The 10365-nt window shown below is 39.1% G+C and overlaps 1 pseudogene; it reads left to right on the top strand.

Annotated features, from left to right (window-relative positions):
* The first annotated feature begins 361 nt into the window (after nt 1–361).
* Nucleotides 362–1151, top strand: LOC101355789 (heterogeneous nuclear ribonucleoprotein A/B pseudogene; annotated as a pseudogene).
* Nucleotides 1152–10365: the final 9214 nt, after the last annotated feature.

Here is a 10365-nt window from a genome sequence, read left to right on the forward strand (position 1 = left end):
TTTTGCTGGTAGTCAGCACTTAACCAACACCCTGGGACTCCATTCCTACAGTGGAAACTAAAAATATCTTCTCTCTATCCCTCCATTTCTCGGCTTCTGAATGCTGCGGTGCTGGGACCGGATGCTTGGAGTTACTTCAGCTGTCCAAATATAATGATGAAAACATGACCAACACAATGAGGATGTCACAGAAGAAATATGCAAAGAGTGTGGGCCCTTCGGCAGAGGAGGAAATGGGGTCGTTGCGGTTCGGTGGGCAGAGCGCCATAGTGGCCGAGCCCTCTTAGCCTTACACGGTGGGCATGAACGAGCAGGCCCTGCGGCGTCATCGTGGCGAGGAGCCTGGCACAGCCGCCTAAGCATGTCGGAAGCGGTGAAGCCCAGTGAGAGGACGGGCACTTCTGAGAACTGACAGGAGTCCGCCCCAACAGGAGTCGCTGGCCAGGTGGGTACCTGTGCTGCTGCAGGTGCTGGAGCCAGGACTGTGGCACCCGCTATGGGGAATCAGAACAGCGGTGCTCAAGGCGACTGGATAAATGCCAGCAAGAAGGAGGAGGATGCTGGAAAAATGTTCATTGGTGGCCTGAGCTGGAATACAAGCCAAAAGGACCTAAAAGACTATTTTACCAAATTTGGAGAAGTATTTGACTGTTCAATAAAAATGAATCGCAAAACTGTACGGTCAAGAGAGTTTGGGATCCTCTTCAAGGATGCAGCAGCCAGTGTGGCCCTAGACCAGAAGGAACACAGGCTGGATAGCCACGTCATCCATCCCAAAAAGGCCATGTCCATGAAGAAGGACCCAGTGAAGAAAGTCTTTGTGGGGGGTCTGAATCCCGAAGCCACTGAGATCAGTGAGTACTTTGGTGATGTTGGGGAGATCTCGGCCAGCAAGCTTCCCATGGATCCCAAGTCGAACAAAAGAGGAGACTGTTTTCATCACCTAGAAAAAAGAGAAACCAGTGAAGAGGGTTCTGGAGAAAAAGTTCCACGCCATCAGTGAAAGCAAGTGTGAAATCAGGGTGGCTCAGCCCACATTGCAGCCCAGCTGCAGCAGTACAGGTGGCACTGGTGGAAGTGGAAGTCAGGATAGTACAAATTATGGGAAAAGCCAGAGACGTGGTGACCATCAGAATAACTACAAGCCATAACGTGACTGGGGCAGGAGTGACTGACTGACCACACTGCTCTGTTTGGATATGAGTGAACACAAATAATTATGTACCAAATTTAACTTGGCAAACGTTCTATGTCCTGTCTCACGTGGATTTTATTTAAAATGTTCCTCCTGGAAATCACTCTTTTTTACCATTTCCAGAGCCCTTGGGAACCCAGTGGAGCAGTTCTACTCTGTCCTATGGGGTCACTAGGAGTCAGAATCGACCAGCCAGCAATGGGTTTCTTTTTTTTTTTTTTTTTTGGTTTAGAGGTGCCTTGGAAGACAGGCCAGGAGATCTGCTTCCAAAAGGATACAGCCTTGAAAATCCTATGGAGCAGTTCTATTCTGCACACATGGGATCGCCATGAGTCAGAATTGACTCACTGGCAACTAACAACAAGTTGTACTAGGCAGCGTGTGGCGTATCAGAGGCCGAGCAGCATCATAGGCTGATTTTATTACCAGGTTCCGCAGAACCACTTAGAGAATCTGTGCCTAGCTGCCACTCTGCACCCTGGGCCTGTGGATCTTGGTGGTAAACAGTAAGCTGTATCTTAGGAGACCAATGTCACCTTTTTTTGCCTTTTAAGTTTGTATTATTTATGTCATACATTTCCTGTAATGGAAGTGTTAATTTTACTGTGCTTTTTGGTATCTTTTGGGAATCTAACGTAAGGTATTTTACATGTGTCCTGATTTTGCCATGACCTGGTTATTGAGGCTACCCAAGTTTTTGATGTAAAGATTTGTCCCTCCCCCGACTACCATTTAAAAAAAAAAAAAAGTTTGGGCCCTGGATAACCCATTGAGCGACTGAACAAACTTTGGGACCTTCTACTTCTGGATTTCCTATTGTACACAACACAATTTAAACTGCTATCTTAGTCTGGGTTCTCTAGAGGAGCAAAACCAGTGAGACATACATATGTGCAAATATAGAGAGATTTACTTCAAGGAAATGGCTCACACAATATGTGGGGGCTAGCAAGTTCCAAATCCACAGGTCAGGTGGCAGGCCAGAGCCTTTGCAGGCTTACATCCCAGGAACCAGAGGTCAGGCAACAGAAAGACAGTGCAGGGTCCAGAGAGAACAAGGTTTGTCAGAACATCTGAACAAATTCTGGAGGCAGGCCATACGCCCAAGGAAACTCCCCTTTCCACTGGCAGGCTGATCACATCAGATCACATCACAGAATGTGATTACATTATATTACATTATGGAAGAGCAACCAGTCCAGTATCCGCCAAACCACTGAGAATCATAGTAGCCTATCCAAGTTGACACATAACATTAACCATCACAATTGCTTACGCCACTTTAGTCAGATACTCTGTTATTTTCAGCACACAGCATGCCACCTGAAGCACTTCCTCTGGACCCGTGGTTGTCAAAGTGTGGTCTTACTCGGGATATTTTTAGAAAAAAAATAGTTCTCAGGCCCCACCTCAGACTTATTAAATCAGAATCTCTGGGGTCAGGGCCCAGCAATCTGTTTTAACAAGCCCTCTAGATGATGCTGATGTACCTACACTTTGAGAATCACTGCTTTGTACTTTAATGAGCAAGTACAGATGGATAGGGAAATCTTTCTCTGATACTTCTGGACTTTGCGGAAAGCAAACTCTGTCAGGGCAGGTCTGAGAAACTGATTCATTTTAAAAACATCTGTGCTTATATCTCACAAATCTATGGGCAAAATTATGAAAAATTTGAAGCCTGGTCTTTGCCATGGGTTTATCCTCCTGAGAATAATTATTCATGAGAAATACTGAAAACTTAGTTACTGGGAAGAGGGGAAGGTATTCAACAGGCCTGCTACAAGCTCAAGAACAGCCCAGCTCCTCAACACCTCACATCATGTCCAAAGCTAATTTCACAGACACTGCTAATACCCTTTCTATATTCATATTTTAACCACTTCACCTGTAATTCCCAAACTTGGTCCCCACTGCTAAAGTTGTATATCAGTTTCTGGCAGCAGCTAGATTTTTTAAGCATGGCCAATCATATTCCATACATTCTGAATTTAAAACTTCTGAAAATAATTTAATGGTTGTGTCTAACTTTAGCTGTTTTAAGTGCAGCAATAAACTTTTATTGCTTTGCTGACTAACGGAACATGTAATACAATTGTCACTGTGTATTTTGCCTGTCAAAATGATTCATTATATCTCACATAAAACTTTTTTTTACGAAACAAAGAACAGGTTATGTCAAATAATTTGAATCAAAATTTAAACCCAAGGCCACCATAGTGCTTGAGACACCTTTTAGAATCTATAGCTCATTGAAATTCAGGTACAGTCTCTGAAATGATTTGAAGCCTCCTTCCAAACATACAAGTTGTCTGAAAGCAACAACTTACCACCGAGCTAACTGAGCTGTTAAGCAATTATTGGTGACAGCTGTAAATCAGGGCTAGGCCAAGCAAGACCTGCACACAGCCAGTTTATTAGTTCTTTCAGCTGACAATTAGCGGGCTGAAATTTGCAACAGTTCAACCAGCTCTCCGTTATTGGTGATAATGCGGCCCCAGAATTCAAAACCAACTAAGAGCCTTCTCAGTGCCAAGTGCTGGCCTACAGCAATTCACACCCACCATCTCGCACCCATCTTTCCCTGCAATTTAAAGGAGAGGAAACTAGAGCTCAGAGAGGATGAAGGATTTTCCAATGACGCTGGAACTAGTCATATTTGAATTCAGATGTCTCTGGTTTCAAAGTGTTTCTTCCCTGTACAGCACTTCAGAATTCTGTATATAGTACTTTACTGAATTCTTAAAACAGTTTTGTGATGTGAGAAGCTTATATCCTAATGTATAAGACATGCAGACAACTTCCATGCTGCACTGTAAATTTTCAAAAGAGATGTCTCATTGTGAGTCAGTTCTTAACTAAATCATAAGTGGTTATATTACTTTCTGGGACCCTCTCACTTTCCTTTTTTGGGGGGAAAAGGGTAGACAAAATGTGGTTGGAGAAGGAAGGCAAGGACCCAGTGCTCACTGATTTCCTACTATGTGGCAGACATGGAGCCAGCTAATTTTTATTTTTATGCGTGTTAATTCATTTAACAAAATTCTCCCCAATACCCAGCGAAGTAGATATGGATTCCTAGTGGTGAAGCCAAGTCTTTGATTGCTGAAGTAACTTGCATACAGATCACAGAACTACTCAGAGTTGCAAGTGGGATTAAAATTTAGTTCTGCCTAATCAAAAGCAATTGCTTTTCCCACTATACCTTTAAGATATATGCAGTTCCTTCTCTCCCGATTCCTGGAGTAAAACTCTAGTAATAGAACTTCAGTCAACAGGAAATCCCCTTTTCCCCCACTATAGACAAATGCCTCCTTTGGCCTCCCTGGCTTTGGTCCCAAATTATGCTGAAAAATAGATGACTGCATCACTCAAAAACTTCATTTTTAGCCAAGTGCTTTAGCTTCTTCTGCCTCTTGGCTGCTGAGCTCTGTAGTTGGGTTTAACCACCTTTGATTTCCCCTGGGCATCTTCCTGAGGGGGTCACTATAAACTAAGGACTGAAAAGAGGAAAACAACCAACCGAAGAAGAACTTTGGTTTAGTATTGTGATTTGAAAATTAAATATAACTCCCTTGCAACACATACATTTTATTCTAAAATGCAAATAATAATTACAGATTGATTTACCTTAAATATTGCATAGATGTTTCCAATAAGAAACTGCTAGCTTGCATTCTATTCATTCACTTACCAAACAGGGACTTTTCAAAATCTAGGATGCATTAAAAGGCCTACTTTATATAACAGACAAGGAAAATATTCATTGCAATGGTATGCCTCCTTTTAATGAGATTCTCAGCAGCTCTCAGTGCTGTATTTATCAGTGCATATTTACCAAAATAATAAAAAAAGATTTAGACCTCCATATATAGTTAATCTGCAATGATCGTCAAATGTATTCTAAAATTAAAACTCTATTTTGAAAAATAAAACACCCAGGCATGTAATAAATAAACCATCAGTCATCTAGCACAACCAGAAAAATCACATTGATTATAAACTATTAAAAGTTAAATGGTATCTCAGCAAAATCTTAAGCCCATCTCTGTCTGAGAATAACATAAATAAGAAGGAGGAAAAATCCAGATTTTAAATGGATTTTCATGATCAAATTGGTATTAAGCTTCAAATATCTATTAATAGTTACTAGAAAATAACAGCAAAGCAAGCCCAAATATCATATTACTTTAGTAATATTCAATTGAAGAAGATAAAATTTAGAATCTTTCATTAAATTATGGAAATCATTCATTTTGAGGCTATATGTTAGACCAACTATTTTTCCAGGAATCTAATATGTTATAAAATGAATCTTGATAAGGTTAAAGATATTTTAAAAAAAAGCAACAAGATGAATTTAGTGCTCATGAAAAAGAAAAGGAAGGAGACAAAGCTCAACACATTTTAAGCACTTAACTCTTTGAAATATATATATTTAAAATATATATTACATATATGTATCCATATATGTAATATATATAGGTGTGTGTGTGATATATATATATACATATATATGTATATATCCCACACATATATATACAGTAAAAAGCCAGAACCTGTGTAAGGCGGAAACTGTCAGAGAAGAAAAACTCAAATAATAGTTTCCAATAATAGAGAACAATAGAATAGCTGTAAGACTGCACCCTGTCAAACTTGCAAGACCCAGAAAAACAAGGCAGTCCTATCAAGTTACTGCTCTCACGGGTAACACTGTTGCTGTTGAGTCAATTCTGACTCATGGTGACCCCATATGTTACAGAATAGAACTGTGCTCCATAGGGTTTTCTTGGCTTTAATCTTTACAAAAGCAGATTGCCAGGCCTTTCTTCTGAGGCACTGCTGGGTGGGTTCAAACTGCCAAACTTTAGGTTAGCAATTGAGCACAAACTGTACCACCTAGGGATCATGTATATATATAGAGAGAGAGACAGAGAAAGAGACAGTATGAGAGAACATAAAATCTGAAAACAGCAAACATTTGGCATGTTTGACCACGTTAAGTGTGGTGAGGGACTGATCAGATGATAATTCTCAAAATTGGATTGGATGAATCCAGTGGCCATGTGTAATGGGCTGTGTGCTTGCCAGATTAGAACCTCTTTGATTATTACTTCTCCTGGGTTACACTAAATGCACAGGCTTATTCAGTAAAAATTAGAAGCACAACTCATCTGACACAAAGTATCACATATTCATGTACAGGGATTGACAAAAAAAGCTGCATTAATGCATAGTATTCATTGCAATTTTTCCCAGCACATTGCTATTTCTTTAGGCAAACTCACTTTCCTGAGTCTTTCAGTGGTTGCTTAACCATCCCTCGCTCAAAAGGTTCAATCTTTGTCTTAGATCTAAGTTAAATAGTGACAGTTATTCAGAAAGGGGTAGGTGACTCATTTCCTGTCACTAATATGAAAGAAAAAGTTTACTGTGGCTCCTGATAAAGATGGTTACCCACTCTCCTGAGAGCTCCTAAAAGGGCCCTTCTCCCAAGTGCTGACAAGAAAACGTGTAGCCCAGGAAATGGTATGCAGCACTATTAGTTAAATAAGGGAAAATAAGGATAAAGCTGACTCTGTCAAAGGCAGACTGGAGAGACATGCAGAAACTAGGCCATTGAGGAACGCAGTGAGCTGCTGTATCAAACCAGGTGCAAAGGCTCTTCCGTCTCCAAACTTTTTAGATAGGTAAGTTGATGAACTCTCCTCATTGTTGAAGGCAGTTTGAGTTGATTTTCCCTCACTTAGAAAGAAACTCATTCAAAATGATATACTCAACCTTACCAAGAGTTAATTCAACCAAAAACTATTCATACAGCTTCTACTTTTAAAAAGAAATTTAAAAAAATAAAAAGATACATAGGTCATACTTCTAGACTACATCTAGTCAGTAAAACAAGAGGAACCCTGTATTATCAGTTTGCATTACGTTACATAGTGGTAACAAACTGCCCTAAATTCTCCAGAGCTTATGAAACATAGATTTATTTCTCACTTGTGTTATGTCCTCAGTGGGTCAAATATTGTTCCACTCTATGTTGCCTTCATGCTGAGCACATTCTATTGTTGTGGCAAAGGTAAAACAATCACACAACTGCTGTTAAACCTGCAAAAGTGACATGGGGGAATTCCATTTATATTTTATTGGCCAAACAAATTCAGGTAGACAAGCATGATGTCATGTGAATAACTGAGGACAGGGATGAAAATAATTGAGAACAATAATAAATTATACTATGTTGTTGTTGTTAGTTGCTATCCAGCTGGCTACAACCCATAGTGATCCTATGTATAAAATAACGAAACGTTACTTGGTCTTGCACCATCCTTACAATATTTGGTATGTTTGAGCCCATTGTTGCAGCCACTGTGTCAGCCCATCTCCTTGAGAGTCTTCCTCTTTTTCGCTGACCCTCTACTTTACCAAGCATGATGTCCTTCTCCAGGGATTGGTCCCTCCTGGTAACATGTCCAAAGTAAGCGAGACTAAGTCTTGCCATCCTTGCTTCTAAGGAGCATTCTGATTGTACTTCTTTCAAGACAAATTTATTTGTTTTTTCTGACAGCTGTCTATGGTATATTCAGTATTCTTTGCCAACACAATTCAAATGCATCAATTCTTCTTCAGTCTTCCTTTTTCATTATCCAGCTTTCACATGCATATGGTGATTGAAAATATCATGGCTTAGGTTAAGTGCAGCTTAGTCATCAAAGCGACATCTTCGCTTTTTAGTACTTTAAAGAGGTCTTTCGCAGCAGATTTTCCCAATGCAATACATCGTTTGATTTTTTGACTGCTGCTTTCATGGGCATTGATTGTGGATCCAAGTAAAATGAAATACTTGACAACTTCAATACCATATACCCTACCAAATGGTTTTATATCTTAAATTTAAAAATATATCACATTTACAAAAGGTATATGTAACATTTGCATATAGTTTCACAAAAGTAAAAATGATGAAAGCCAGAAGAAAATGGAATGGCATGTTTAAACTGCAGAAAAAATCACTGCCAAATAAATACCCATCAAAAATAAAGATGGAGGAATCCCATTTCTGGAGTGGTGGCATAGCTCCTTTTGACCAACCCTTCCACAGATAACAGCAATAAACTCTGGACAAAATATTAAAAAACAGCTTCTTGAATTCAGGCAAAGATTTCAAATCTGAAGCCACCAAAAGCAGTCAGACACTTACCCCTGAACTTTAGAGTGATACTTCTCACACTTTATAATCTACAAGTTATTTAAAAAGTTCCCATTAAAAAAAGGTTCCCACTAAAAAACATGTTCAAATAAGTCTGAGAAAGACTCAGATAAGTAAAGTTTCTTTATCACAGGCCTTTTCATGGTTTTATTATGCTGATTTCCTTTCTGTATCTCTAAAAGACATACATTATAGTTTATTTTTCAGACTTACCTGAACATGCACCCCCCATTTTTTTAACTAAATGCCTCTTACAATCTCAAAAAACAAGTTAGCATTCAAAAAATTTGGGGGGGAGTTTTTCAGTCAAAATTTTACACGATTTTTAAATTTATTTGAATTTAAAATAAAAACAGATGAATTAAAACTTACGATAAAAACAATTTACAGATATAATATTGTTTATGCTTTACTCAAACTATAAATACACGCCCTCTTTCCTCTCTAGAAATTCCTCTGCTCCCATCCCTAACTAAAAGGCATATTTCCAGATACTCTGAATATATAGAAAAGAGTAAGTGATAAGAAAACTTAGATTAAATAGAAATATGACTTACTAATTAGATGGCAAATCAATATTTGGGATACAGAAGGTCATAAAATCTGTATCAGTCACTCTGTGTTTAGTTATTGCTCCATGTGCTGAGTCTGTAGTGATTGTAGACTATGTAAGAGACAGGATTAATTCAATACTAGAAAAACCACAAATACTCTAATTATCAGTTTTTTCATTTACAAATGAAATAATTTAACTTAAATCACCAATATTTCTTCCAATCTCTAAGATCTTATGATCCTATCATATATTTGTAATAATTAACCTTTTCTTTTTCCAAATGAGTATAAAATAGTGGTTACGAACACTGGTTCTGGAATATAAGTTCAAATAATGCTCTTCCATTTACTATACGTAGAATCTTTTTGTTGTTGTTTATTGTTGTAGTTTAAGTGAAAGTTTACATTTCAGGTTAGTCTCTCATACAAAAATTTACACATACATTGTTATGTGACCCTAATTGCTCTCCCTATACTGTGACAGCACCCTCCTCCTTTCCACCCCGGATTTCCCATGTCCATTCAACCAGCTCCTGAACCTCTCTGCCTTCTCATCTGACCTCCGGACAGAAGATGCCCATTTAGTCTCATATATCTACCTGAGCTAAGAAGCACTCTCTTCATGAGAATCATTTTATGTCCCACAGTCCCGTCTAATCTTTCTCTGAACAGTTGGCTTTGGGAATGGTTTTAGTTCTGGGTTGACAGAGAGTCTGGGGGCCATGCTTTCTGGGGTTCCTCCAGTCTCAGTCAGACCATTAAGTCTCATCTTTTTACTAGAATTGAGTTCTGCACCCCACATTTGTCCTGTTCCATCAGAGACTCTCTGTTGTGTTCCCTGTCAAGGTAGTCATTGGTGGTAGCCAGGTACCATCTAGTTCTTCTGGTCTCAGGCCAATACAGTCTCTGGTTTACGTAGCCCTTTTTGTCTCCTGGGCTAATACTTTCCTTGTGTCTTTGGTGTTCTTCATTTTCCATTACTCCAGGTGGTTGGGACGAATATACGCATCTTAGATGGCCGCTTGCTAGCTTTTAAGACCCCAGATGCTACTCACCAAAGTAGGATGCAGAACATTTTCTTAATAAACTTTGTTATACCAATTGACCTAGATGTATCCTGAAAGCATGGTCGCCAGACCCCTGTCTTTGCTACTCTGTTCCTCAAAGTGTTTAACTGTATTCAGGAAACCTCTTATCTTTGGTTTAGTCTAGTTGTTCTGACTTCCCCTGTAGTGTATGCTGTCCTTCACTTAATATAATTATTGTCTATTATCTAGTTAGTGAATAATGCTCACCCTCCCTCCCCACCCTCGTAACCATCAAAGAATGTTTTCTTCTGTGTTTAAACCTTTCTTGAGTTCTTATAATAGTGGTCTTATACAATATTTGTCCTTCTGTGACTGAC

Source organism: Trichechus manatus, unplaced genomic scaffold (assembly GCF_000243295.1).
Source record: "Trichechus manatus latirostris isolate Lorelei unplaced genomic scaffold, TriManLat1.0 scaffold00075, whole genome shotgun sequence".
NCBI classification, from domain to species: domain Eukaryota; kingdom Metazoa; phylum Chordata; class Mammalia; order Sirenia; family Trichechidae; genus Trichechus; species Trichechus manatus.